Consider the following 5,914-nt stretch of genomic DNA (forward strand, 5'->3'; position numbering starts at 1 on the left):
ATTCAATATGAGAGTACAAATAATGGACTATTGTTTTGCTATTGAAAATTATAAGACAAATGTTTTCAAAGAATATATTAGAGTTGTAAAAGTAAATAAAATATGTTCAAAATTCTACATCAGAATTCAGGAAATTACTTTGTTCTTTGGAATATATTCACAGTCATTGAATTTCCAACTTTGTGATTTCAGGCACATTTTTATTCAGCATGAGAGCAATGGAAAGAAGGGTCATTACAGTTTGATTACTACACTAAGATTCAGTTGTGTCTATGTGTGTGTGTGTGTGTGTGCGCGCGCGCGTGTGTGTGTGTGTGTGTGTGTGTGTGTGTGTGCAGTATTTGGCTGCTTTGCTACTATAGGATAGCAAGATAGTCAAAATGGTGATTTTTTTATGATGGTCAGTAAAGTCATTTCAACAACTATTTTTTGGCAGTCTTTATGAATCAGCAATTAACAGAAGTTTAAATGAATACCATGAATATCAAACACATAATCATGGTGTCAATAAATATTCATTACTTTTTCATTTTGAAAACAATATAATAAACTCAAATGTTATACTGATAGAAATTTCCAAAGCTATTTTTGAATAATATCAAGTACAATTTGTTAAATTGGAACAAGACTATCAAATGAGGATTTCATATATATATATAATTTTGTTTATGTTCCTCTTCTTGCCCCAACTCCTCCAATTAATCCTCTATTCCCCACCCAACTTTGCATCCTTATTTTCATTAAATCCATTGAGTTAACTCATGCTAGCTATAAACTCCCGAGTTCTGCATTTAATCACTGGAGCACAGTCAAAACACAGATAATGAAAGTAGAAATTGAAAGATTTTTTTTCAAATCATGTAATAAGTTTGTAATAGAAACATTTAAAAAATTCAGTGATTCCTCTTATCCCAAAGGAGTTGTCTAATATTTAATCTATTCTGTAAATACCTGGGAATAATTTTAGATAAATGAATCATTGCAATAAGTCTCAGAGAAAATAGTCTTATAATTTCATCATTCTGATGTAGTATATTTGAGAGGTTAACATGACCAGATTTTAATCAATGAGCTGACAGGTAACACAATTTTGACTGTAATTTCAGTTCTAGCTCTGCAGTGAATCTGATGTATACCGTGCCATATAGTAACAGTAGCTAGACTTATACATTAAGTCATTACTTTAGTGAGATAGTTATGATACTTAATAATTCAGCATCAGTAGTGACTACTAAGTCTTCATTCCTGAGTATTTATAGCAGCTCAATCCCTTAAAATTAATTTGTTCCTGGACTTTAAATTTTGATAAAAATAATTACACATACATTCAATATCATCTTCAACTTAAATTGGAAGGATATCACACTTTTTCTTCAATGGGGTTTGGTTTCTTATTACTCTACACATAAAATATTCTTTTGTAGTCATACGTAACATTGTTCAAATGACAGAACTTAAATCTTTATGTTTTGGTGATCAAAATCAGTAGAAAAATTTATCCACTCTAACATCCTCCTTCTTCAAGTATTGGGTAATATTTCAATTGCAAAAATTAGAAATTATCCAACCTTGGTCTCAACAATTCTCGCTCATATAAACCCTCCTCATTCTCGCTAATTGGACTCCCAGAGATCCACCCGGGGCCTAGCTATGGATCTCTGCATCCAGATCCCTCAGTAGTTGGATGAGGTTTCTAGCATGACAATTAGGGTGTTTGGTGCCTGGGAGAAGGGGACTGGAATTACCTGGACTGAGTCTACCAGGTTGATCTCAGTCCGCAGGGAAGGCTTTGCCCTGGAGGAGGTGGGAATGGGGGGTGGGCTGGGAGGAAGGTGAGGGGGGCGGGAGGGGGGAGAACAAGGGAATCCGTGGCTGATATGTAGAAATGAATTGTATTGCATAATAAAAATAAAAAAAAAAATTAAAAAAAGAAAAAAATCACAATGTAAAAACAAAAAATTAGAAATTAACTCATAATGAAGTCATGAGTCATCATGAAACCTTCTTAGATTGATAATACAAATTCCTCCTTTATTAATGTTATGGTAACTTATTTCGCCTATTTTTGAGACCACAATATAATTATATCATTTCCCATTTTCCTTTACTCCCTCTACACTCCCATATACCCCTATTTGTTTTCTTTCCAAGTCATGGCCGCTTTTTTCTGGTTTTACATTTTTTTATTCATCTTTTATGCTTTTAGAAGTAAATTATCAATCTTAAGCTATCTGTCATCCCCTCCATTACAATTCTTCCACTACACCCCTTCACCACTATTCCCTTTCAATCCATGTAACTTCTCTTTCTTTCTTAGAACCCAGAGTCCACTTATGTACTCAGGCCAGTCTGTGCACAGATGGAGGAGCATTAGGAGCCTCCTGGAGTATTAGAAGCCTCTCAGATCTATGTCCATGAAGAAAACTGACCCTCCCTCTCCAAGCAGCCACCAACTGCCAATAACTCCTCAGCTAGGATGTACTTTTAAGAGGTCATCTCACTTTCCTGGTCTGTGAGAGACAATAATTTGGTAAATAATGCTGGGATAATTGGTTTTCTAGTATGCAGTGGCCAGAGCAACATCAATTGTTTGGTTACCTTCTATGCATCCAGCTGACAAGCCCACCAAAGTATTCAACTGGTATGAGATATGAGCATGATGATACATGAGAATACATACATATTTGGCCATTGGGGTTTGTTAATGACAAAAAGATTGAAAAAAAAAAAAAAAAACCAATCTCCTCATTAGCAAGTAAAATCCTGCAGGGAGAAAGCAATGCTGAAATCTCATGTTGTCAGTTTCTTTCTTCCACCTTTCCTTTGCTAAGGAGTCACCCAGCTCAATACAAAATAACCTGAAGGTGCTGTCTTAGCCTTTATTACTTTAGCCCCTGAAATGAAAATCAATAAAATACTCAGGACAGTAGCAGACACAAAGAAATCTGCGTTCCTTTCATATATCATAAACACCTCCAATTACAGTTCAGCTGCTCTGATGTAACAAAATGCAAAGAGACAGAAAACCTGGATCAGAGGGAATCCCTAATAATGGAGCACCAGGTATGAAATTTCATTCAAACATTTCCCTCAGTTGAGCTGGATGCCTACATAGTTCCTTAGGAGTCATTCTGGGGGCTGAGGATGTCTCATTTGGTAGAATGCTTATCTACCCTTGGGTCCAATGCTCAGCACCACATAAATGGTGTTTGCCTAGCTCTGGGTTCAGTCCTAAGCATCATAGAAACCAGATGCAGTGGCACATATCTGTAATCCCAGCACTCAGAAGGTAAAGGCAGAAAGATTAGGAGTTCAAACAAATAGTTTTTAGCTACATAGTGAGTTTGAGCCCAGTCTGAGATACATGAGCTCCTGCCTTGAAAAAATATGTCATTCTTTATGTTCCCAGAAGGAATCCTATTCTGCATACCCTTCTTTAAAGGAGTACCTATGAAGACTTCTAAAAAGAGAAGCCTTTGCTGAATGAGCACTAGTAAAATCCTAATGGACTGTTAACTCATCTGGGGAATAGCTTTCTTTAATAATGGGGCCTTCTTCTTAGCCACAGTTTCTCATTTGAGAAAATATCCCATCTACTCTCACAGGAAAAGGAACCACAAAAGCCAGACTGTTTTCTGGGATATTCTCACTGCTAGTAAACAGTCACATCCTCTGACCAGTCCAGATGTGTCATGGTAGAGTTCAGATCAGCCTGGGGAAACTCAATAATAACTCAAATAAATGAGCAAAGGTGGAAATTCAGAGTCTCAGTGAGGTACCCTGAAGTTATTCCAACTGACTTGGGTAGGAACATGATGAACTAAATAAACAGTGTCTAGTGCTGGTACCCAAACATAGCAATCAATCATAAAGAAGGAAAGCCTATTAGGAGGTCAGTCTTTCTTTTGATAGGCTTACTAGAAGAGTCGAGAAAATGATCCTGGGAGTACACCCTCTCCTTCAACTTCACAGATGCTCTTGCCAACCCCAAACCCACCCTAAAATGTTCAGAAGAAAAAGAATCAGACAATACTTTGTCTTGTTTTAGCCTCACATGATGGCTGTGAGGTCTCAGCCCTTGTTGGACGGCATCTGTGGCAGCAGAGGAGGTAGTCTATCACATTATGCGTGAAGAGTGAGCACAATGGGTGCAGGTACTGGAAGAAAACAGCATAAATCCAATGGAAATCAGATAAGCAATGATAAGCTGCACAACAATCAAGGAATGGCTGTAATTCAGTAACACTTCGACTCCAAGGAACTGAAAAACCAAGACCATGATCACATTTTCTACCCATCTCACACTATATTGCAGTCTCATATGTCCCCAGTTCTGACCTTTGTCAAAAAGGTCTCTGTCTGCCAATTTCAACTTTGTGACTGACCAGTAAAGGAAGGTGATGCCAGTGTAGAAGATGGTGACAGAAATCTGTACCACCAGAGTGCCAATCTGGCTGAAATTCTTCTCAATATTGTTTTGCATTTGGGCATCACTCTTTTAGACCGTAACCCAGGAATTTAAGAGGATGATCAAGAAGTTGAGCACTAAAAAGGCCATGGCCTTCAACTTCGAGGTGGTTGAGAAGAGCACCAGAATCACAAGGCAGGAAGTGACTTCCAATGTCTTCCAGATCGTGATACAAAGTACTTCCAGTGGCCCAAGCTGAATCTTGTAGTCATCATACTTGATCTGGATAGCGAACATTTTGCAGAGAGTAGCTCCATAGGTGACAGATATCAGGGAAAAAATCATTATCACAGCTCTACCCAGAGGGATCTCTGCAGAGATGAGAGTCACATAAAGCTGATAGGTCAGCTGGGGCACTGAGCCCAGGAAGGCGTGAATCTGTGACATACGTTTGTAGGCATTATGGTGCATAGCCACGGTCTGGATGGAGTGGCCCACCTCATATTCTGTCAGCACCCCTGGTCATCTATTAGCATCTTCTTTCTGGTGAGGCTGACATAGGGCTCCTCTTGTCCCTCTTTCTTCCACAATGTAAGATATTTACTTAATCATGGCCTCCAAACATCTAATAACAGGTTCCAAGATAATAGTAATGATAGTGGTCTATCTTTGGCCAGGCCTCTGTGGTCAAAAATGAGGGTCAACTGAACCATAATGAGTGAAAACACAAAGAAGGAAAAGGTGTATTTCATCCAGAAGGTTTTGCTATTCTTTCAATAAATCCTAACCACACACAAGGCAGATGCAGCCTCCCCACAGCGCAGAAAGGTGGAGAAAAGGATATTAATTGGAAAGGCAAAGTGTGGGTTAGGCCCTTGGATGACATCTCCAGAGATTAAAGGGAAGTTCATTTGGCTCCTCGGGAATTTCATAGATTCTGCCCATTGTGGAAAATCTCTTATGGTCTGGAGTTCAGAGCTCTTCCCCATCCATCCCCAACAAAACCCGTAGTCGCTGCTGTCCAAGGATCAGTCAGATGGACAGTGTCAAGTCGAGCTCCTGAATGAAGACCAGCGAGTCAGAACAGGAGCCACCTCTCTTCTTGACTTAACTTGAGTCTGGAATACAGAGTCCAGAAATATCTCTTTGAACTTCACTCTTGATTGGTTGGAATGCAATCATGAACATAGATGCTGAGACATTCAGCTCAGCCTCTGGAGGATTCAGTTCAGCACCTAGGTAACCATCTAACCATAACCATCCATCCAAACGGCTGCTAGGTTGTGCCTATTAGCTTGCCTGCTCACACTGGCTCACCAGAGCGCCCTCAGGATCTGCAGGGAGGCAAGGGTTCTCAGGAAGGTTCTCCAAGCCCCGCCCCCAAGACCGTCTGGCTGGGGCCTGGAGTAATGCCACCACTTTGGGAAGAAGCAAAGTGAGAGCAAGGCACAGTTTGAAAAGTGCGGCAGATCCTCGGCTTTGCAACCTATGGCACCTGGATGACCT

The 5,914-nt window shown here is 39.7% G+C and overlaps 1 pseudogene; it reads right to left on the reverse strand.

The window, feature by feature from the left end:
• Nucleotides 1-4,022: 4,022 nt before the first annotated feature.
• LOC131924856 (XK-related protein 2-like) lies at nucleotides 4,023-5,362 on the reverse strand (annotated as a pseudogene).
• Nucleotides 5,363-5,914: the final 552 nt, after the last annotated feature.

This window comes from Peromyscus eremicus, chromosome 15, assembly GCF_949786415.1.
Source record: "Peromyscus eremicus chromosome 15, PerEre_H2_v1, whole genome shotgun sequence".
In the NCBI taxonomy this organism is placed as follows: Eukaryota; Metazoa; Chordata; class Mammalia; order Rodentia; family Cricetidae; genus Peromyscus; species Peromyscus eremicus.